Source organism: Balaenoptera acutorostrata, chromosome 9, assembly GCF_949987535.1.
Source record: "Balaenoptera acutorostrata chromosome 9, mBalAcu1.1, whole genome shotgun sequence".
Classification (NCBI taxonomy): Eukaryota; Metazoa; Chordata; class Mammalia; order Artiodactyla; family Balaenopteridae; genus Balaenoptera; species Balaenoptera acutorostrata.
The window spans coordinates 51,451,185-51,476,256 of NC_080072.1; the positions used below are offsets into that span (position 1 = coordinate 51,451,185).

At 41.3% G+C, this 25,072-nt stretch overlaps 1 protein-coding gene and 1 non-coding gene across 9 annotated transcripts in view; one reads left to right on the forward strand and one right to left on the reverse strand.

The window, feature by feature from the left end:
- STIM1 (stromal interaction molecule 1) overlaps window positions 1-25,072 on the reverse strand; it is a 197,487-nt gene that overhangs the window by 126,801 nt on the left and 45,614 nt on the right. The window lies entirely within an intron of this gene.
- Window positions 8,250-8,379, forward strand: LOC114236682 (small nucleolar RNA SNORA11). Its single transcript, XR_003622556.1, has one exon. It is a non-coding gene; the product is annotated as a small nucleolar RNA SNORA11 (small nucleolar RNA).

The following is a 25,072-nucleotide window of genomic DNA, read 5'->3' on the forward strand; positions in this document are numbered from 1 at the left end:
GTAGCTGGAGCACAAGCTAGGTGAGTGCAGAGGCCTTCTGTTATTTAAATCCTACTTCTCAAATGGGACTGCAAAACTGTCAAGAGAAAGGAAGGGAAGAAAGAGTACTGAAAAGCAGGTGAGGCAGTGAATACACACCCCACCTCTCCTCTCGCCTTCCCCCAGACTCTGCCTGACACAGCCCTCTCCCATACCAAACACAGCCCTGACAACTCCAGGAAGGAAAAACCCTCCCCACTCTAAGGTCAGTAGCTCCAGAATCCCCAGTTGAAGAGGCAGGTCCTCTACTAAAAGGGAGAAACGAGAACCACAGGTCCCTGGAAAAGGAACATTAAGTACTAATTTGCAAAGATCCAACCAACCCTAGCAGCCATGCAACTTAGAAATGCTGAGGGAATCTCATCCCATCAGCCAAGCCCAGATCCAATGCCTTTTTCACCCAAACTCATCTCCAGTGAGCCATCCCCAGCTTCTATCCTACTGAGAACGCTGTGGGAGCTGCAGTAAGAAAGGCAGCCCAGCAAATCCAGAGCTGACTTACCCTTTAAAATGACTTTAGCTACAGTTATATTGTTGCCTCCTGCTAAACACAAAAATAATTTTAGATGGAAAAAAAAATGACTCTAGAGTATCTCCCAAGCAGGACACATTCCTGAGCCTCAGCCATGCTGAGAATCCTTAGGTTACTGACACAGGGCGGCCAGGCAGATAAGTCAAAATAGACAAGGCCAAGGAAGCCATGGAAACAAGATGACACACAAGACCTGAAGTCTGTGACCGCATTGGGAAACAGCTGGGAGTGGGAGAGAAGCATGAACTTCAATCAGACCCGAGCTCTAATCCCAAGGCACTACTCACTAGCTTCACCAAACCTTCAGTCTTCTCATCTGTAAATAAGCATAACAATAGTATTTACCTCAGAGCATTGTTCAGATTATTAAATGAAATAGAGAATATAAACCACTAGCCTGAGGCACACAGTCAGTGTTTAAATAACTTCCTTTCCCTTTAACCAGAGCCACAAGGATGCACTGTTGCACAGTTAGGGAGGGGTGGGTCCATTCACAACACAGTCTATGTGAACAGCGCACCCTGGAGTTAGGCAACTGCACAGTCCAAGGCAGCCAGCCACTGAGCCTTCTGTCTATTATAAGCGGTACCAGAACTCAGAAAAACAGAACTAAAATACCACCATAGGTGTATTCAAGACAATGGGTGGGTCTGAGACCACACAATCAATCCAACTAACAAATACGAGGCACCAGGGACACAGCTCTGACAACCATGGCAACTCCATCTTAGCCAGAAAGCCTCTTCTATGCTCCTGCTGAGGTAAAAGCCAATTTCTTGACCTCCATCAACCTCAAGTCTGTAGATGAACCCCATCAACCAAGGATCTGGCGAGTGTGAAGCCAGGGATGAAAGCAAATGCTACAAGTTTCCAGCTGTGGTCCACATCCTCTCTGCTTGACAGGTGGGCCAAATACTCAAGGGCAGGCAGTGTCTCTGAAGGTGTTAAGTCTTGTCACATGGGAGCCAGGAGATTGAATCCAAGACCTAGGATGACTTTAGCACCCTGGTTACCAAGCAGTAAAGCCACTGCTCCTAACTGAGCATCTCCAGGGCAGGTAGGGACCATGTCTGATTGTTTTGTATGTCCCCAGACCCTAGCACAGTGCATGACATAACCCACCAGCTGTAAATGGTTGCTTAATAAATTAACCAACATGGAAGTGGTCTTATCCCTATCACCTGGACTTTAGGCCTCTGCATATACTCTATCTGCTGCCTAGAATTTACCTTTCTTAACCCCATTTACTTAGTTATTTTTTCTCAATTCTCAGGTCTCAACTTAAACGTCATCTATTAAGGTAGTGTTGAGGTCTTTCCTAACACCCTAAACAATATTAAGTTTCTCAGCCATAAGTACCCTCTCATCACAACCCTTATTTCCACCTCATAAGTCATCAGACTTCATTGTGATTATCTGTTTTATTTTTGCCTTCCTTGCTACACTGTAAGCTCTAGGAGAGCAGGAACCATATCTGTCTTGCTCATTATACTGATTCCCAGGGCCTAGTACAGTACCTGGCACAGAGAGAGTGCCCAATATGTTAGAATAACTGAATACATGAGTGAAGGAATGAAGGAATGAGAAAGCTTCAGTCCAAAATGGCTCTGGAGTGACTGGGGATTCAAAACTGTCTGCTCAGCCCTAAGCTGTCAATGGTTACTTTTTTTTTTTTTTAATAAATTTATTTATTAATTTATTTTTATTTTTAGCTGTGTTGGGTCTTCGTTTCTGTGCGAGGGCTTTCTCCAGTTGCAGCAAGCGGGGGCCACTCTTCATCGCGGTGCGCGGGCCTCTCACTATAGCGGCCTCTCTTGTTGCGGAGCACAGGCTCCAGACGCGCAGGCTCAGCAGTTGTGGCTCACAGGCTCTAGAGCCCAGGCTCAGCAGTTGTGGCTCACGGGCCCAGTTGCTCTGCGGCATGTGGTATCCTCCCAGACCAGGGCTCGAACCCATGTCCCCCACATTGGCAGGCAGATTCTTAACCACTGCACCACCAGGGAAGCCCCAATAGTTACTTTTTGATTCAAATCTTAATAGAGCCTACAAATGCCCATGCATGGAAGATGACAGCAGATTTGATAAACAATAGAACAAAGAACAGTCTGTGTGACAGGAAGTAAGAAGAGACAGAATAGGAGTTATGAAGCAGAAACCCCACCTCTGAGTGCCTTGAATGCCATGCTAAGGAATATGGTTTATTAGCCTGCAGGACAGCCACTATCTGACCTGAGTTCACTAAGGGCACACAGGCCTATGAAAGGTACCATCCTGCTATAGCCATCCACTGAATTCCCTTTGATTGCCCACAGACTGATAGGCCTTCTTCCCCTCCCTTCAGGTTCACCCCCATTTCTCTGAGCTATGTGTAATCAATTCAATAACACAGGTGCCCCCAATGATAATTTGTCCAAATTACCCTAGCCCAATTTTACTAAAGAAAGTTGTAAACAGGGAAGCTGTCATTTAGGAAAAACAAGATCAGAGGGCCTGGATTCAAGTGTTGTTTAGCCGTGTAACAGTAGGTTACTTAGTCAATCTTTCTGAGTTTTAATAATCTCTATAAAATAAGAATAATACCTATCTCACAAGGTTGTAGAGAAGGTTGAGATAACACATTCAAAGGGCCTAGTTCAGTGTCTTTCAGATAGTGAGGGTCCAACATAGATTTATTAAAAAAAAAAAAAAATCCCACCTAGGGCACAGGGCTATTATTTCTTCCTAAATGCTAAGCGCTTTCATTTGACCTGATACAGCACAGAGACCCACAAGGCCAGAGGTTACTCATACAGACTTGGGCCTGTCTTACCTCCTAAAAGGGGATGGGCAGACTGCCCTGTTTCCATCCTCTGTCTAGCTATCTGAGCACTGAGGAAATTACCAGCAGGCAGGCTGCTGGGAGTGGGGAAGTGGGGGAAGAGCTGAGACTCTCCCAGAACTTCAGATCTATTAATAGCCTGGTCACGTGTCTACAGAGGCACAGGATTGTTGTCTGTAAACTTGGTAACCCATGGCCCAAGACAGGCAATTTAGGACTGGGCTGTGTTCCAGACCAAAGACTGCAGACTGGGATCCACTCTAAACAATGAAGCATGGTAGCAAACTAGAGCAACCAGAAGTAAGGTGTTGACTCTTCATAAGATGTAAGGAAGGAAACTACAGAATAAATCCCTCACCCTTCCCAGTCCTGCTAGCTTTATGTTGCAGGAGGCCTCAGATGGGGCTCAGTGTTTATAGGATTTCAGTTTGCCCTTGGAAATATATTTAGATACTCACTCTAGCCCTGACCAACTGCATCACTGTGGACAAGTCACTACCCTCTAGGCTTGTTTCTTTATCTGAAACTCAAGAAGGGAAGGCCAGATGATCCTACCTCTTGATGAGCTTGTTCACAAATCTTCATCTCAAAGTCCCAGCCCTGATTTATGAGAACAAGAAGTCTAAAACACTGTGTTCTAGAGATGGAGAGAGAGGGATCTCCGGTATACTGCCCTCTGCCCCCAGCCTCAGCCACTCCACCAGGAAGAGAGGCAAGGAACATAAGGAACTGGGAACAAGCCACCTCGACCTCTCAAATCCCAGCACCTCCAGCCTCAGAAGGCCATCATCCTATGGCACCCAGGAAGGGGCTCAGTAAATATAAGCAAATGACCAGAATATGGGTGTAAATTGCCAGTTCCCATATAGTTTCTTAAAGGGAAGACCTGGAACAGAGGAAAAAGAAAAGAGGAGATAAGGGGCCTGTATTTTCTGTCTTTCCCAATCTCAGCATCACCATCAGGGGAAAAGCAAGACATCTGTAGGAAACTTAACTACATAAAGTCATAAAGTTATTAGATTTCAATACAGTTCTCTGTGTGTGTGCGTGTGCATGCACATGCGTGTGCACGCGTGTATGGAACTGTCTGTGGGTGTATGGTCTTTTCTTTATTCCACCAACAAGCCTCATGAGGAAGACTCAAGAAGTGATGGCTTCCAGAATGCCAAGAAAGCTCTGACACCAGGAAGGGATTTAAGTCCTTGTCAGCACTCTGGGGCTCTGTGAAGTGCCCCTCTACACACACACACACACACACACACACAAAAATCACAGACAATCATACACCCCAGGGCTAAACTAAAACGCCCACAGAGCACAGATAAGCCAAATGAGTTTAAAAGACAAAACAGTTCCTAAACCAACAAAATGTAACTGTTATATAGGATTACATATGTATTAACACACCTAAAGAAAAAAATCTGTACTTCATCCGGAAGTTTTGGACAGCCCCAGAAGCTGAGAAAAAGCAATCACAGATACACATATTGGCAGACAAACAATTGGGTTCATTGGCAGAATGAACCCATCACTCATTCATTCTACAGAGGTTTACTGAGCACCTACTATATACCAGGCACAATTCTAGGCCCTGGGAATACAGTGACCCTAACACTCTCAAAAGAGAGGGAGCCAATGAACTTCAAACATTCCAGCTGAATTCCCATGACCTTTCCATCCCTACTGTGAGACGAATGCATCAGGCTACTGTAGCGTCCGTATCAGCCAGAGTCCTTAGTCGCAAGAACAACTTAGTTTGTAAGTTCAGCAACTAAAACTGATTATAGATAGTCTAAGCAGAAAAAAACAAACAAACAAAAAAAACCACCTTATTTTAAGAGCAGCTCAGACTCACCTGGAGAAGTGGAAAACCCAGGGATGGATGTCAAGAACAACACCTAAAATCTGGCAGTAGAACTAGTCTGGTCAGGACACCTCTGCTTCCACAGCCAACCTCCACTATCCCCAGCCACTGTGATCCAGCCACTGCAATACGACTACCACTGCTGCTCTGGACACTCAATGTTGCCACGTGCACCATCACCACTGCAGCCCCTGCTTGCCTGCATCACCAGCTCTTCAGAGTCAAAGTCCGTGAAAGCGGATCAGACCAAAAGAACCTACGGCAAGCTGCAACAGAGGCTGAAAGTAGATGTCTGGCATTTTAAGTGGAGAAATTCTTAAATACAGGAAAAGGTAATAAATATTCATTTTGGCTACTTTGGTATTATACACAAAACACTGGATTCATCTAACTAATGGCCCTAATTCAAATTTCATGTTCACCATAACCTTTCTGATTAGGATTTGGTGTTCCACATTGCCACCCAAAGGCAAAAAAGCACTGGTCATACCAACACAGTATTCTTGAGGTTTTTATATATCAGCTTCGTGAACTTGGTTAAGAGATTCTGCTTGAAGAGACAAATATTCTCAGTGTACCGACAAAATCTGAACCTTCAAAAAGTGAAATGCTAACAAACATTCACTGAGCACTTCATATGTGCCAGATACTATCCTAAGCACTGTATATGGATTAACTAATTTTTCGTAACAACCTTATAAATTGGATACCATTCTCCCCATTTAACATAAAAGGAAACTGTGACACAGAGAGTTTAAAGTAAACTTGCCTAAGAATACACAACTAATAAAGCGAGAAGTCCAGAATTTGAACCCAGGTAGTGTGACTCCATATTTTTGTCAACTCCCCAAAGTAAGTCCCCACCTAATGAAGCTTATTAGGTAGTGTCTTGCTCATTGCCGTGTTTCTGGTGGCTTACAGAATGGCAGGAAGACACTGTCCTGTACCCTCCATTCTAAGGTTCTATTCTTGATTTAATTAGCTGCAGATACAAAATCTTATTGGAAGAGAGATGGCTATCCACAGAGGACAAGAACAGATGAAGCACCTAAGTGAGGCTTTGTTTGGCCTCCAGATTCTCTAACCATAGTTGCTGATAGTACTATTCACACAAGAGAGTCTTTGCCGGACTTCGAGCTCAATTCTTATTATGCTACAACCTTTTATTTATATTCAGGGATTATGCTTACATTCAGAAAGAATTTACACAAACAGTATATATTAAGAGAGTCATCTCCTAACTGGAATGCACAAGACTTTCCAATGAAAGTACAGAAACATTAAAACTCTTATTTTATCCTGTTTTTAATCTTAAAATATAAGAATTACACTTAACCAGTATTAAATGTACGACTAACAATGATGCCCTCTCTGAATCTGTCAAATGTTTCCATATCATTTATTACATATAAGGTGTCCTGAGAATAGAATGGAAGTTCCACAGTGTTCGAGGGAGAACAACAGTGTCTGTCTGCAGTTACTCATGTGCTTTCAGGATACCATGACATACTGTACTGCAATTAATACATGTCTGACTAAATAAACTTACAAATTATGGTTTCTATTTTTTTCCCAACTAAACCAACCCCCACCACATAGATAAATGATTTTAAAGGATTCTTGCAAATAAGTAAACAAAAATAAAAAACAATCCCCATTGGTTGAAGATAATATTAAAATTACACACAAAAATAAATAACAAGAAAATGACAGAGCTGACCTTTCTATTCCTAATTCTATTCCTAAACTCTCTATCAGCTACATTACAGGGTAAAAACAATCTAACTGGTTCAAATAATAAGTTGGCTAAAAAGTTTGAAAACTATCAAAAAAACTTCTGGAAAGATGGATTTACATTTCTCATTAACAGTGAACTTCATCCTTAGTGTATACTGTGTCTTGATACGTTACACTAAATCAGGGGTCAGCAAACATTTTCTATAAAGGGCCAGACAGCAAATATTTCAGGCTCACAGGCCAAACATCCTCTATTCTATTGTAACTAAATAACTCTGCCATTAGTGCAAAGGTAGCCACAGATAATATACAAAAAAAAAAAATATGGATTTATTTGTAGAAGTAAGTGTAGTTTGCCAATCCTTGTATTTAATAATGATGAAATAAAGCTATCATGATTAAAAATACATCTAAAAATTAAATCTAAAGATAAAACTCTACAAATTTTCTGTGATGTTTAAAGTCTGAAGATATTCAATCTAGTTAAGAAGTCTCTTTATAGGTTTCCTGCTTAATAGTGAAAAATAAAAGGCACATATCAATGGTGAAACACTATTTCCTTCTTGCTGCAGTGAAAAATGGGATTAAATAGGACATGAAAAGCAATATTTTGTAAATTGCATTAATTTGCCAGCAAACGTGATTTGAACAATATATACAAAATATTTCTTCAGATTAAAAAGAATAGGGCTTCTCTGGTGGCACAGTGGTTAAGAATCCGCCTGCCAGTGCAGGCGACACAGGTTCGAGTCCTGGTCCAGGAAGATCCCACATGCCGCGGAGCAACTAAGCCCGTGCGCCACAACTACTAAGCCTGCGCACTACAGCCCGTAAGCCACAACTACTGAAGCCCGCGTGCCACAACTACAGAAGCCCGCACGCCTAGAGCCCGTGCTCTGCAACGAGAGAAGCCACCGCAATGAGAAGCCCACGCACCGCAACGAAGAGTAGCCCTTGCTCACCGCAACTAGAGAAAGCCCGCGTGCAGCAACAAAGACGCAATGCAGCCAAAAATTAATTAATTAATTAATTTTAAAATAATAATAATAAACTATAAAAAACGTAGATTTAAAACAAAAAATAAATAAAAATTACAAACTATGGAGCTCGGGAGATTGCTAGACTGTAGAATGTAAGTTTCCCTTCATGTGCCAGTTAAATGTATTTGCTACATTCTGTTAAATACTGAAATACAAAATGAACTGCTTTTTAAGGGCCACTAAAGGAAAAATGTACAAAAAAAGAAATATCCCCTATATGGGGTGTGCTCAGAGCAGGCGGCCTGAAGAAATGGTTCCTCTGTTTACAACACACCCAACAGGAATCTGGGTACATTGTGACAAGGGACACAAAACTTGTGGCCTTCCTATGAACAAATACCTGACACATGTCCCCCTGCACCTCCACGTGGCTGCTGGGTCAGAGCTCAATACTGGTAGAAAAGCTACAGTATTTATGTGGGGAGTTTGCCACCTAGAGCCTGTCCAGTCCACACGTGGGTGGGCCATGAGTGGTCCTATAGACATAAAGGCTTTGAACCTCTCTTTTCAAGGAAAAAAAAGAAAAAGAAAAATGGATTCCAATTCTGGAAAAGGCAAAACTATGGAGACAATAAAAAGATCAATGGTTGCCACGTGTGTGGGGGGAGAGAGGAGATGAATACACAGAGTACAGAAGTTTTTATGAGCAGTGGAAATACTTTGAATGACATTATAACGATGGATATATGTCATCATACTTTTGTGCAAACCCATAGAATGTGCAACACTCTTTACTTCATTAAAGTGAACCCTAAGGGTGAAATGAGAAGCCCACGCACCACAACGAAGAGTAGCCCCCACTCGCTGCAACTAGAGAAAGCCCGTGCGCAGCAACGAAGACCTAATGCAGCCAAAAATAAAAAAATTTATCCAAAAAAAAACCTATTGTAATAATAATTAAGACAGTGTTGTATCAATGCAAGGATACAAAAATAGCCAATAGAATAGAATGGAGTCCAGAAACACAGCCACACATAACAGTCACCTGACATAACAAAGGTGACACTACAGTACAGAAGGGAAAGAATGACCTTTTCAATAAATAGTATTAGATCAAATGGATATCCATATGGGGGGGAAATATACCTTGACTCACTACCTCACACCATCAAAAAAAAATTAATTTCAAATGGACAGCAGATCTAACATGAAAGGTAAAACAATAAAGCTTTTAAATGAGAAAATAGGAGAACATATTCATGATCTTGGAGTAGGCAAAGTTTTCTTGAACAGGACACCAAAAGGCCTAAACATGAAGGAAAAAGTTGATAAACTGAGAAAAGATATTCACAATACATATAAGACAAAGGACTTGGATCCAGAATACATGAACTCCTACAAACCAACTAGAAAATGGCAAGCAACCCAAAGAAAAGTTGGCAAAAAACTTGAACGCTTTACAAAATAATAAATCCAGACTATGTGTGTGTGTGTATATGTATGTGTGTATGTATGTATGTATGTATATACAGACAGTATTTGTATATATCTATATACCTGTATATAGATATATATGAATGAAAAGATGCTCTACTTCATAGTCATTGGGGAATCACAAATTAAAACCACAGCGTGAGAACACTATACACCAACCAGAATGGCTAAAATGACAAAAATAGGGAAATATTAGATGTTGAAAAGGATGTCAAAAAACTAGTACACACACACAGCTTGTGGGACTGTGTATTAGTATCGCTTGTTGTATAATAACTACCCTAAAACTAAGTTGCTTAAAACAATAAACATTTATTATCACACGCAGTTTCTGAGGGTCAGGGACAAAGAGTGGCTTAACTGGGGGGTTCTGGCTCAGATCTCACATAAGGTTCATAAAGGGCTAGGGCCACTAGAGACCTGACTGGGGCTGGAGGATCTGCTTCCAAGATGGTTCACTCACACTCCTAGCAAGTCAGTGCTGGGTGGGTCAGGAAGCCTCAGTTCTTCTCCATGTGGGCTGTTCCATAGCCTGCTTGAGTGTCCTCACAGTATGTAGGCGGGCTTCCAACAGAGTGAGTGATCCAAGAGACAGTGAGACAGACAAACAGTAGTACCTTTTATGACCTAGTTGCTGAAGTCATATACCATCACTTTCATTTTATTCTATTTGTTAGAATTGAGTTACTAGGGTCTAGCTGAGTCAAAGTGAGGGGAATTAGGTTCCACCTCTTGATGGGAGGGGTATCAAATAATTTGTGGACATATTTAAAAACAAATACACTTACTTTGGCAAAGAATGTGGCAGTACCCACTGTGGAGCACATGTATCTTACCAAGGCCTCCATGTGCTAACCTCCTCTTGTTCATGCTGTCTGATTAGCATGATGTCATCAATGTAACAGATCAAAGTGATGTTCTATGAGATGGCCAGATGGTCCAAGTCTCTTGTGACTATATTATGACAAAGAGTAGAAGAGTGGAAGTGTTTATATAGCCCTCGGCAAAACTATGGAGGTGTAATGATACCTGTTCCACAAGAATGCAAACTGTTTTTGGCCTTTTTTTCTGATTGAGATAGAAAGAACACATTCACCAAACCAATGCCCACATACCATATTAATTTGCTCTAGCAGAGATACCATATCCATCACAGTATCCATAATTGGGGCTACTAAATTAAACTTGCTGAGGTCTACGTTCTCCAGAATCCATCCAGTTTTGCAGAAGAGGGCAGACTAGTGAATTAAATGTAGACATAATAGGGACCACCACCCCTGCATTCTTAAGATACTTAAGGATAGCACTATTTCCACCATCCCTCACAGAATATGATATTAGTTTTGATTCACTATCTTGGCCAGAGGAAAATGCAACAGTTTCAAAAGCTTCCACTTGGCCTTCTCCACTATGATAGCTCTTATGTGACAGGTCAAGGATCTGATGTGGGTGCTACTCCAACTGTTGAGTATGTGCATCCCAATTATACATTTGAGGATAGGTCTGTGGGATAATTCTAAAAAGTATCATAAGAAAGTAATTAGATAAATACATGTTAACATTACACTAAGTTAAAGAAGCCAGACATGATTCCATTTATATGAAATGTCTAAAATAGGCAAATCCACACAGATGGAAAGTAGATTAGTGGTCGCCAAGGACTAGAGAATAGGGAGCGACTGCTTAATGGGTAACAAGGTTCCTTTTGGGGGTGATGAAAATTCTGCAATTAGATAGTGGAGATGTTGCACAAAATTGTTAGAAACCACTGAATTGTATATTTTTAAATGGCAAATTTTATGTTACGTGAATTTTATCACATTAAAAAAACAAAAATAGAAAAATAAAGACAGCTGTTGGCTGCCTTATGCAGCTGGCTGATGTATGAGGGCTGCTTTCACCCTCACTCAATTTACAATACAGAATCCAGTTCATGGCGCTATACATTCTAGCATACTGAGCCCTTGCAAAATGCTTAGGATACAAATATATTTCATCATTCACATCAACCAGTACATTGTAAAGTCATTTCTTCCTGTTCTCTAGGAGTCCCTATTTAAATTTGAAAGGCTCATGGCTTAAAAAAAAAAAAAGGCAGTTTGGTGTCCAGGCTAAGCAAGGTCCTTGGCATCTTCAACCCCAGGCAACAGCTGGCTCTGCTACTTACCTCACTGTCCCAGATTTGAAGGAAAATACAATCTCTTCTACATAAAGCCAGAAAGGCAGGAAGAAAGGATTCAGTGACTATCATATCGCAAACAAATATTTATTGGACAAACTGTCTAGCAGTTTTCAAATTATGCTCTGCAGATCTCTCCTCCCACTCAGGTTCCTTGGCAATATCTACTACTTCAAGCAGAGCAGCTCTACTTTGTTGAGTTTTAAATATTGGAAGCACACTTAAAAAAAAAAAAGAAATTAAAATGGCTCAATTATGTAGCAGACATCTATGAATTTTGCTGGTTTAACAATCTCCCCACCTCCCAAGCCCTCTTTAAGTACATGTACCTTGATCTTCCCTGAGGGAACCATCCCTCCCCTGCTCTCGGTCCACATGATTCCAGGGTAGCTGACCATGATCCCTGGGTTCCACGAGTAGAATATAACTGTTGGCCAATGAAAGTCCAGCATTCTTCCAGTCACAGTGATACTTTAGGGTGGGCAAATGACCCAAGCCAAAATCATACCCACGACTGCCAGCACCATCATGAAAGAGGTATTATCTTTCCAATAGTGGTTGCTTAGCTGGTAGATTACACACCCAAAGCTGACAACTACCTTTGCCACTACATGGGTGGAGGCTGCCTAACACCAAAACAAAGAAAAGCGGAGCCAAGAGGAGAGAGATTAGGTCCAAATGACATGATTCAAGTCCCTGGATCTTGCCGTGTCTAAAGGTAAATCTCCTTCTAGGCTTTTTAGTTACTTCAGTCATAAGTGCCTCTCATAAGTCAGTCTGACCTGTATTTCTGTCACTTGCAAAAGAGTCACAACAAATGTAAAATTATTTGGAAAAAAAATTGAAAAACATCCATCTGGTCAATAAACCTCAAATCTTTACTGTAAATCACAGTTGGGGAAAGAATATTAAAAAAAAAAAAAGAAAAAGAAAAAGAAAAAAGCTCCCAGGAGAATTAGTCTTCTCCTTGACTCCTCATTACATTCCCAAAAATTCATGGTATGGGCTTCCCTGGTGGCGCAGTGGTTAAGAATCCACCTGCCAGAGGGAGGAACACTCCCAAACTCATTCTACAAGACCACCATCACCCTGATACCAAAACCAGACAAAGATGTCACAAAGAAAGAAAACTACAGGCCAATATCACTGATGAACATAGACGCAAAAATCCTCAACAAAATACTAGCAAACAGAATCCAACAGCACATTAAAATGATCATATACCATGATCAAGTGGGGTTTATCCCAGAAATGCAAGGATTCCTCAATATACGCAAATCAATCAATGGGATACACCACATTAACAAATTGAAGGATAAAAACCATACAATCATCTCAATAGATGCAGAAAAAGCTTTTGACAAAATTCAACACCCATTTATGATAAAAACCCTTCAGAAAGTATTCATAGAGGGAACTTACCTCAACGTAATAAAGGCCATATATGACAAACCCACAGACAACATCGTTCTCAATGGTGAAAAACTGAAACCATGTCCACTAAGATAGGAACAAGACAAGGTTGTCCACTCTCACCACTATTATTCAACATAGTTTTGGAAGTTTTAGCCACAGCAATCAGAGAAGAAAAAGAAATAAAAGGAATCCAAATCAGAAAAGAAGAAGTAAAGCTGTCACTGTTTGCAGATGGCATGATACTACTATATATAGAGAATCCTAAAGATGCTACCAGAAAACTACTAGAACTAATCAATGAATGTGGTAAAGTTGCAGGATAAAAAATTACTGCACAGATATCTCTTGCATTCCTACAAACTAATGATGAAAAACCTGAAAGAGAAATTAAGGAAACACTCCCATTTACCATTGCAACAAAAAGAATAAAATACCTAGGAATAAACCTACCTAAGGAGACAAAAGACCTGTATGTATGCAGAAAACTAGAAGACACTGAGGAAAGAAATTAAAGATGATACAAACAGATGGAGAGATATACCATGTTCTTGGATTGGAAGAATCAACACTGTGAAAATGACTGTACTACCCAAAGCAATCTACAGATTCAATGCAATCCCTATCAAACTACCAATGGCATTTTTCACAGAAATAGAACAAAAAATTTCACAATTTGTATGGAAACACAAAAGACCCCGAATAGCTAAAGCAATCTTGAGAAAGAAAAACGGAGCTGGAGGAATCAGACTCCCTGACATCAGACTGTACTACAAAGCTACAGTCATCAAGACAGTATGGTACTGGCACAAAAACAGAAATATAGATCAATGGAACAGGATAGAAAGCCCAGAGATAAACCTACCCACATATGGTCACCTTATTTTTGAGAAAGGAGGCAAGAATATACATGGAGAAAAGACAGCCTCTTCAATAAGTGGTGCTGGGAAAACTGGACAGCTATATGTAAAAGAATGAAATTAGAACACTCCCTAACACCATACAAAAAATAAACTCAAAATGGATTAAAGGCCTAAATGTAAGGCCAGACACTATCAAACTCTTAGAGGAAAACATAGGCAGAACACTCTATGACATAAATCACAGCAAGATCCTTTTTAACCCACCTCCTAGAGAAATAGAAATAAAAACAAAAATAAACAAGTGGGACCTAATGAAACGTAAAAGCTTTTGCACAGCAAAGGAAACCATAAACAAGACGAAAAGACAACCCTCAGAATGGGAGAAAATATTAGCAAACGAAGCAACTGACAAAGGATTCATCTCCAAGATTTACAAGCAGCTCATGCAGCTCAATAACAAAAAAACAAACAACCTAATCCAAAAATGGGCAGAAGACCTAAATAGACATTTCTCCAAAGAAGATATACAGACTGCCAACAAACACGTGAAAGGATGCTCAACATCACTAATCATTAGAGAAATGCAAATCAAAACTACAATGAGGTATCACCTCACACCACTCAGAATGACCATCATCAAAAAATCTACAAACAATAAATGCTGGAGAGGGCGTGGAGAAAAGGGAACCTTCCTACACTGTTGGTGGGAATGTAAATTGATACAGCCACTATGGAGAACAATATGGAGGTTCCTTAAAAAACTAAAAATAGAAGTACCATACGACCCAGCAATCCCACTACTGGGCATATACCCTGAGAAAACCATAATTCAAGAAGAGTCATGTACCACAATGTTCATTGCAGCTCTATTTACAATAGCCAGGATACGGAACCAACCTAAGTGTCCAACGACAGATGAATGGTTAAAGAAGATGTAGCACATTTATACAGTGGAATATTACTCAGCCATAAAAAGAAATGAAATTGAGTTATTTGTAGTGAGGTGGATGGACCTAGAGTCTGTCATACAGAGTGAAGTAAGTCAGAAAGAGAAAAACAAATACCGTATGCTAACACATATATATGGAATCTAAAAAAAAAAAAAAAAAACATGGTTCTGAAGAACCTAGGGGCAGGACAGGAATAAAGACGCAGATGTAGAGAATGGACTTGAGGACAGTGGCAGTGGGAAGGGTAAGCTGGGACGAAGTGAGAGAGTGGCATGGACTTATATATACTACCAAATGTAAAACAGATAGCTAGTAGGAAGCAGCCGCATAGCACAGGGAGATCAACTCAGTGCTTTGTCACCACCTAGAGGGGTGGATTAGGGAGGGTGGGAGGGAGACACAAGAGGGAGGCGATATGGGGATATATGTATATGTATAGCTGACTCACTTTGTTATAAAGCAGAAACTAACACACCATTGTAAAGCAATTATACTCCAATAAACATGTTTAAAAAATAAATAAATAAATAATTTTTAAAATTAAAAACAATTAATTAATTAATTTTTTAAAAAAAGAATCTGCCTGCCAATGCAGGGAACACGGGTTCGAGCCCTGGTCCGGGAAGATCCCACATGCCATGGAGCGACTAAGCCCATGCGCCACAACTACTAAGCCTGCGCTCTAGAGCCCACAAGCCATAACTACTGAGCCCGTGCTCTGCAACAAGAGAAGCCGCCACAATGAGAAGCCCGCATGCCACAACAAAGAGTAGCCCCCGCTCACCACAACTAGAGAAAGCCCGCGCACAGCAACGAAGACCCAACGCAGCCAAAAATAAATTAAATAAAATAAATAATTTTTTTTAAAAAAAGAAAGAAAATGCATGGTATTTTACAGTTTCCATTGATAATCTCTCCTGATCTCCAAAAACAAAACAACCCTGTGAGGTCAGCATTCACACTGTATATTTGAAGACATTGAGGCTCAGAGAGAAGTGACTAACCTGAAGTCATCCAATTTGAAATCAAGGTTTCTGTCTCCAAATTATACCTTTTTACTATTCATTACTGCTTTGCATGGTTCTCAGCAAGCCATGCACAAGTCTGGGAACCTGCCTGGGCTCAGTACAGACTTGCTACCTGACAGCATTGTTCCCCTGACCCCTGGCAGCTTTGCCTTGTTTCAAACAGGCCTCGCCCTGCTCCCTTCCACATGGCTGGAGATAAAGACAAGCTCATAGCACAGCATCCCACTGCCTGCACATAAGGGTGTGTCACTCAACTGACTGGCAACACTGAAAGTCAGTAGCCTTACTCTCAAAGTAGCCCTAGAACTATCAAATGCACATCAATAGATAGGATCTGAGGAGGAAGAAATGACTTCTAAGATGCACCTATGATGAGAAGCTGCAAGTCAGCTAACAGAAACTAATACAACTTCTGTAACTATTGGAATCTGAAGATCCAAAAATCATTACTGACTGGAAAAACTCCAACAGCATACATTCAAGGGTTTAAAAATACATTAGGCTCATGCTATATACAAAAATTAACTGAAAATGGATCAACAACCCAAGAGCTAAAACCATAAAACTCTTAGAAGAAAACAAAGGGATAATCTTAACTACCTTAGATTTGGCAGTGGATTCTTAGATATGACACAAAAGGCATGAGTAACAAAAGAAAAAATAGATAAATGTGACTCCATAAAAATTAAAAACTACTGTGCATCAAAGAACATTATCAAGAAAGTGAAAAATCACCCTACAGAATGGGAAGGAATATTTGCAAACCATATATCTGATAAGGATCTGGTATCCAAAATATATAAAGAATTCTAACAATTCAACAACAAAAAGACAAACAACCTAATTTTAAACAAAAAAAGGACCTGAACAGACATTGCTCCAAAGAAGAAATATACATGGCCAACAAGTACATGGAAAGATACTCAACATCATTAGCATTAGGGAAATGCAAATCAAAACCACAATAAGAGGTCACTTCACACCCACGAGGATAGCTGTAATTAAAACAAACAAACCAAAAAATAACAAGTGTTGGCAAAGATGTAGAGAAATGGAACCCTTACATATTGCTGTTGGGAATGTAAAATGGTGCAGCTGCTGTGGAAAACAGTTTGGCAGTCCCTCAAAAAGTTAAACACAGGGCTTCCCTGGTGGCGCAGTGGTTGAGAATCTGCCTGCTAATGCAGGGGACACGGGTTCGAGCCCTGGTCTGGGAAGATCCCACATGCCACGGAGCAGCTGGGCCCGTGAGCCACAACTACTGAGCCTGCGCGTCTGGAGCCTGTGCCCCGCAACGGGAGGGGCCGCGATAGTGAAAGGCCCGCGCACCGCGATGAAGAGCGGTCCCCGCACCGCGATGAAGAGTGGCCCCCACTTGCCGCAACTAGAGAAAGCCCTCGCACGAACCGAAGACCCAACACAGCCAAAAATAAATAAATAAATAAATAAAGTAGCTATACAATTAAAAAAAAAAAAAAAAAAAAAAAAAAGTTAAACACAGAATTACCATATAACCCCACAATTCCACTCCTAGGTATACAGCCAAAAGAATTGAAAACTGGTACTCAAACAAGTACATGTACACACATGTCCATAGCAGCACTATTCACAATAGCCACAAAGTAGAAACAGCCAAAGCGTCTATAACCAGAAAACGGATAAACAAATAGTGGTATTTTCCAGCCATAAAAAGGAACGAAGTTTTCTGGTACATACTACAACATGGATGAACCTTATAAACATTATGCTTAGTGAAATAAGCCAGACTCAAAAGGACAAATATTGTATGACTCCACTTACATGAAATATCTAGAATAGACAAATTCATGGAGACAGAACAGATTAGAGTTTAACAGGATCTAGGAGGAAGGGGAAATGGGGAGTTATTGCTTAATGGGTAGAGAGTTTCTGTCAGGGATGATGAAAAAGTTTTGGAAATAGATAGTGGTAACGGTTGCACAATGGTGTGAATGTAATTATTGCCACAGAATTATACACTTAAAAATGGTTAAAATGGCTAATTTTATGCTATACGTTTTACCACAACAACAATTTAAAAAAAAAAAAACAGAATGATGTACTGACACATGCTACAAAATATTATGCTAAGTTAAAGAAGCCAGACACAAAAGGTCACATATTGTATGACTCCATTTATATAAAATATCCAGAACAGGTAAATCCACAGAGACAGAATGCAGATTGATGGCTGCCAGTGGGAGGGAGAAATGAGGAGAAACTGCTTAATCGGTAAATCGAAACTGTGGAGTAATGAAAATGTTTTGGAACTAGAGAGAGGTGATGGTTGTACAACATTGTAAATGTTTCAAATGCCACTGAATTGTTCAATTTAAAATGGTTGATTTTATGTTATGTGACTTTCACATTAATAAATGCTTTAAAAGTACATGAGAGAACTCAAGCAATCATCTGGGAAGCAGGAATTAGGGCTAAGTGGCAAGGCAAGGCAAAAATTGTCAGGAACCCAGTAAATAGTCTGACGTAAGAGATGTCTGGGAACAGCAGCAAGAAGCCACTTGATGCTGCAGCACCTGGAAGCCTCCCTACATTGGTGAGGGTACAGGCAAACCTGCTAAAACTAAGAGACCCCTGAGCAGAGTAGATTAAACCAAAGAGAAGTTTCTTTCTCTCTCGTATAATAGTTTGGTAGGGAGCAGTCTGGGGCTGAGTGGAAATTTGCCATCCTCACTCAACATTACGCTTCCATCTCTGGGACCAAAAAGAGTGCTGTACTCTCACAATCTCCCAGCTAGCAGGAAGGAGAAAGGGGGCAAGAGAAGTACTTACCCACTCTGTTCAAGCACCTGGCCCCAGAAGTGGTAGATGCACCACTTCCACTTTAGATCCCACTGGTTAGAACTTAGACATGTGGCCACACGTGGTTGCAAAAGAGGGTGGGGGACTATGTGCCTTGTTAAAACTCAGGCATTCTATCATTAAAAAAAGAATGAGAGGGAATTCCCTGGCGGTCCAGTGGTTAGGACTCCGAACTTCCACTGCAGGGGGCACAGGTTCAATCCCTGGTCGAGGAACTAATATCCTGCATGTCGAGCGGAGCAGCCAAAAAAAAAAAACGAATGAGAGAGTCAATATTGGCAAAGACAATTAACAGTCTCTGCCATACTCACTTCAAATATTCTTTATTTTTTTATTATTTGTCTGATTAAACAAAGAACTTATTCCAAAGCCCAGCTACCCGGAGGTCTGCAGTTATTATTCAGTGGAACCTCCTGGCTAGGGTGGAAAGACAAGAAAAGGAGTGCAAGGCAGTTATGGACTGATGTCCCCTGTTAGCCTCACTGCAATGACCAATGCCAACATAGCCTATTATTTGCCTTTTGTCACTGGAAACTTACAGTGTAGAAATAAACGCTTCTTAAAAAAAAAAAAGAAAGAAAGAAACAGTAAGAGCTGTCTATGTGCAATACTGGGGCAGGGGTACAGAAAAAAACCTGTAGGGCACCTGTCTTTGAAAAACTCCCAATCTGTGTGGCAACCACACACAAAGCGATCACAATGCAGTGAGTTAATTAACAGAGAGACAAATAAAATTGAATGGAAGAATAACATTGGAATGGACTGTCTGCCTATGGGCAGGGAGAACCAAGAAAGCTTCAAAAAAGTGGTAACACTGGAGCTGAGTATAGAAGGATGAGTTTACCAGATAGAAAAGGTAGGAAGATATTCAAGCAAGATGTAAAGCATGAATAAAAACATGCAAGATGTTTACTGAAAAGACAATATGCAGGAGCCAGATCATGGAATGCCATGAAACCAGATTCAATCAAAAGCTTGGATTTTACAATGTAGGGAATGGGAAAGCAACAGAGACTTCTTAGCAGGGAAGGGCCATGGTTAGATTGACCTGTTAGAAAGATGACTATGGCAGCCTATAGGAAGGATGGACAAAAAGAGAACATGCATTGGGCTCACGTCCCTGCTGCTACGCCTAGTCCCGTCCTTGACTCCCCAGTACCGCCACCGATAAGCCAAGTCCTTGCAGAAGAAAAGCAGTAACAGAACCCCAGGCCAAGTCCTACAAAGACCGAGGCAGGATGAGGTTCTTAGTTTTGTTTGCTTTGAAGTTTTTCTATTGAGGTGAAATTCACATAACACAGTATTAATCATTTTTAAATGAACAGTTCAGTGGCATTTAGTATATTCCCAATGTTGCGCAACCACCAAAGTTCTTAGTTTTTGACAAGGTCCAGGAAAGCCTCTGTGATTTCACTGAGGTCAGGCTCCACCCACTCCTCAGGTGTCTCTGCTCAGACAGATATGCCAGATGACTGTGGCTTTCAGCAAACATCTGTCTACAGTCCTGCGGCTGCCATCCTCTCTCCTAGCCTTTCCTGACCTCACCTCCCTTGGGAACACAGGGCATAGTGACCAGAAGCAAATTTGACCATGTCTATCTCTTATTTAAAATTTTTCAGTGGCTCTGCTTTGCCCAAAGAATGAAGTTTCAAATTCTTAACATGACATACAAGACTCTCTGCAACCTGGCATCTGCTTGTTCCCTACCCTCATCTCCTAAACATGTTGCCCTAAAATTCTTTCCTCTCATTATGTTTCCCTTGCTACTTGAGACTGCTCCAACATCTATTTTCTTTGTCTCACCCTGGGAATGGTGTTGTCACCCCCATACACTTTTCCCCCAGGCTTATCTTACCCTGGGGAAAGTTCTCATCCTATTTTCATTATTCCCTGGGAACAGCTCTGATCCCAGTCTCATTTTACCCTGGAGACCACTCTGATCCACGCTTCACTATTCACTGTTCTCTGGATACGTCACTGACCACATCATACCATAGAATGACTTTTTTCCACCTCCTCCTCTTCTACTTCTGTCATGTTACTGAGAAGAGCTTTACCCTGAATAATCAGCTTCTGCTCCCTCCTCTCTGGGCCTCCTATAAGCCCAGGGCTTCACCAGGTCTCCCAACCCAAAGTTGGTATGTGGGTTTTAGAGTACATAGTCAAAATCGTAGAGACAGAAAGCAGAATGGTGGCTGCCGGGGGCTGGGGAGAAGCGGGAATGGGGAATTACTGTTTAAATGCGTACAGAGTTTCTGTTTTACAAGATGAAAAGAGTTATGGAGATGGATGATGGCGGTGACTGCACATTAAGAATGTATTTAATACCTCTAAACTATACACTTTAAAAACGATTAAGATGGTAAATTTCATGTTATGTGTTATATTACCACAATTTTTTTTAATTTGGGAAAAAATTTATGGGTACCTGAGACCTAGGAGAGAGATATAACTATATCCCAGCCAGCTGAGGGACTGGCTCCTGGTCTCATTCTCCCTGACCTTCGTTTCTGAAAGATATACCTTTTTTCTCTAAAAAATTTATTTATTTTATTTTATTATTTATTTTTGGCTGTGTTGGGTCTTCGTTGCTGTGTGCGGGCTTTCTCTAGTTGCGACGAGCGGGGGCTACTCTTCGTTTCAGTGAGCGGGCTTCTCATTGCAGTGGCTTCTCTTGTTGCGGAGCACGGGCTCTAGGTGCACGGGCTTCAGTAGTTGTGGCACATGGACTCAGTAGTTGTGGCTCTCGGACTCTAGAGCATAGGCTCAGTAGTTGTGGCGCATGGGCTTAGTTGCTCCACGGCATGTTGGATCTTCCCGGACCAGGGCTCGAACCCGTGTCCCCTGCATTGGCAGGCGGATTCTTAACCACTGTGCCACCAGGGAAGCCCAAGAATGATGTACCTTTATTTGGATGGCATTTGAACCCAGCCCCATTTTACCCTGGAGATATCTCTGACTCCAGCCTCATCTTACTCTGGGAATAGCTCTGATCTAGGCCTTCCCAATCACCGCACCATAAAGAAAGTCATGCTACAGAATACTCTGAAGATGGTTTGCACTCTGACCTTGGGTGACATTAAACCTCAGGAAAGGAAAGAGATGTGAAGCAATTGGCCCAAAGTAACCTTAGTGTTATTCCAAAGTAGGGAAAGAAGGTTTTTCCTGGGGAGTGGGGGAGAAAATTTTTTCAAATTATCACATAACTCTTCTGACTTTCTGTATATACAAGCCAAAGTTGTGTCAAATGGTGCACAGGAAGATCTCACGCAAAGGCCTTTTTCCAGGTATTTTAGGCTTCTAACTGCAGCAGCGTCACAAATATCAGTGTGTTTCCATGCGAGTGAATGAACAATGCCCAATTTGGGCATTCGGACTTTGCCTTTCTTCTGGTTTCTAGGCCTGTGGTTTAAACACTCCATTCAGAAACAAAGAAATAATATTTAGACTCCATCCTTCTAAAATATTTTATTTGACTTTGGTAATGTTTTAAGTAGAACAGACCTAGGCTTTACAAACTTCTAGTCAAGCAATCCTAGGCACATAACTTTCCTCATTTGTAAAATGGGAATATCTTGCAGGGTTGTTGTGAAGAAAACTAAACAGATATATATATAAGGCATCTACCAGTGTACCTGGCCCAAAATATTTCACTCAACAAATATCTACTAAGCATATGTTATGTGCCAGTCAGTGTTCTAGGCACTGAGGATTCAGCAATGAACAAAAATCACTGCTCTTATGGAACTAACAGGGAGTAGGGGGCAAAGTAAAGGGCCGGACAAATAAATATGTCAGACGATGATAAATGCTATGGAGAAAAATTAAGTAGAGAACATGCTACCGGGGAGGGTTTGTTATTTTTAAATAGAATGATTGAAGAAGGCCTCACTGAGAATATGACATTTGAACAAAGGATCTGAAGGAAATGAGATAATAAGCCATGCAGAGGAGAAAGAGGGAAGAACAAATGCAAAGGAGGCAAGAGCATATTTACCTTGTTCAAAGGAGAGTGAGGAAGCCAATGGGGCAGGGTGAGCAGGTGGAGAGGAGATAAGGATAAGCCAGGTAGCTGGGAGCCAAGTCACTCTAAGGACTTTGCCTTGTTCTCTGAGGGATATGGGAAGCCACTAAAGGATTGTGATCTATATGACTGGATTAACGTTTTGAAAGGATTGCTCTGGCAGCTCTGTTTAGAACAATGGTAGGCAGGCAAGGGCAGAAGCAGGGAAACCAATCAAGAGGCTATTATTTCTCCAGGCAAGAAACAATGGTAGCTCGGATCAAGGTGGTAGGAGCAGAGGCAATGAAAAGTGTCTAAATTGTTGATGTGTTTTAAAGGTAGAACCAATAGGATCTGCTGACAGAGTGAATGGTAAGTGTGAACTTGTTTAAATTAAAATGCCAGTTAGACATCCAAAATGTCAATTAAGGGGTTGGATATACAAGGCTAAAGTTCAGAGGAGCCTCTGAGCTAGACACACAGATTGGAGAGTTGTCAATTAACAGATGATAATTAAAACCATTAAAGTGGCTTTTAAATGCTATTTATTTATTACTCAATAAATGAATTACCCAGTGAATAGTAACTGCTATTATAACCCCTTTGTTTTTGTTTTTTGGGTTTTTTTAAATTTATTTTTGGCTGCGTTGGGTCTTTGTTGCTGCACACAAGCTTTCTCTAGTTGCACTGAGCGAGGGCTACTCTTTGTTGCAGTGCACGGGCTTCTCATTGCGGTGGCTTCTCTTGTTGCGGAGCATGGGCTCTAGGCGCACGGGCTTCAGTAGTTGTGGCACACAGGTTCAGTAGTTGTGGCTCACGGGCTCTAGAACGCAGGCTCAGTAGTTGTGGTACACAGGCTTAGTTGCTCTGCGGCATGTGGGATCTTCCCGGACCAGGGCTCGAACCCATGTCCCCTGCATTGGCAGGCGGTTTCTTAACCACTGCGCCACCAGGAAAGCCCCCCTTTGTTTTCTTAAGGTGCTAGAAATACTTGCCAACTCTTACCATGAATACTTAAACTTCAGTGCCCAACCTCCAACCCCATCCCCAATCCCTCAACTCCCTTCCTTCCTTTCAAATTCTCAATTAAAACACTAGATAAGTGGAGGCATTGTGGTGTTAAGTGGTAAAGGCACCAATTTTAGAGTTAGACAGAATTGGGTTTGAATCCTCCATCTTAGCCACTTACTAGTTCTATGACCTTTGAACCTCAATTTTCTTATCTGTAAGATGGGGCTAATAGTACCTATGTTATAGGATTGTTGTAACAATAAGGTATCTATTCATTCATTTGTTCAATAAATATTTACTGAGTATTCATCACATGCCCAGGACTGTGTTTAGCACTAGAGTTACAGTAGTAAACAGGCACAGGGCTTCCCTGGTGGCGCAGTGGTTGAGAATCTGCCTGCTAATGCAGGAGACACGGGTTCGAGCCCTGGTCTGGGAAGATCCCACATGCCACGGAGCAGCTGGGCCCGTGAGCCACAGCTGCTGAGCCTGCGCGTCTGGAGCCTGTGCCCCGCAACGGGAGGGGCCGCGATAGTGAAAGGCCCGCGCACCGCGATGAAGAGCGGTCCCCGCACCGCGATGAAGAGTGGCCCCCACTTGCCGCAACTAGAGAAAGCCCTCGCACGAACCGAAGACCCAGCACAGCCAAAAATAAATAAATAAATAAATAAATAAAATAAATTTAAAAAAAAAAAACAGGCACAGATACTGTCCTCACGGAGCTTATTGCCCAAGGGACCATAATACTTCTAAAGGACCAGACGAAAGTTTCAACTTAAAAAAATCATCTAAATAAAATAAATATGTAAAGAGCCTCACACAGTGCCTGGGCAAAAAGTAGGTGCTAAATATATGACAGTACTTATTATTTTATAACTAAAGCATATAAATCTTCATAGAACAATACACTTAGAATTGGAATGACTTTTAGAAATCAAAAGGTCCAATTCCCTCATTTAACAGATAAGCAAATTAACTTACTCCATAATAAACTTACTCAGGACACCTCTTCAGTCAGGCCATGTGCCAGGTAGGTGGGATACAGGGATGAGTAAAACAGTCCCTACCTTATGTCAAGTAAATACACAAGGGGGAAGTGACTTGCCCAAGGTAACCTGAGCAATCACTTAGGCTGGAAATCATGTCTTCTAATTTTCAGTGTTTTGCTCCTTCCACGGATCCAAAATTATTCATTTCAAATAGAAATACTTATGAGGAAGAAGCCTACCATATGGCCTGTGCCAAAAAGAGTGCCATCCTACAGCTCAGCAATTCCTTGCAGGTAGCTTGTCAGAAGGGGTAAGCTCTTTGGGCTTAGAGGTG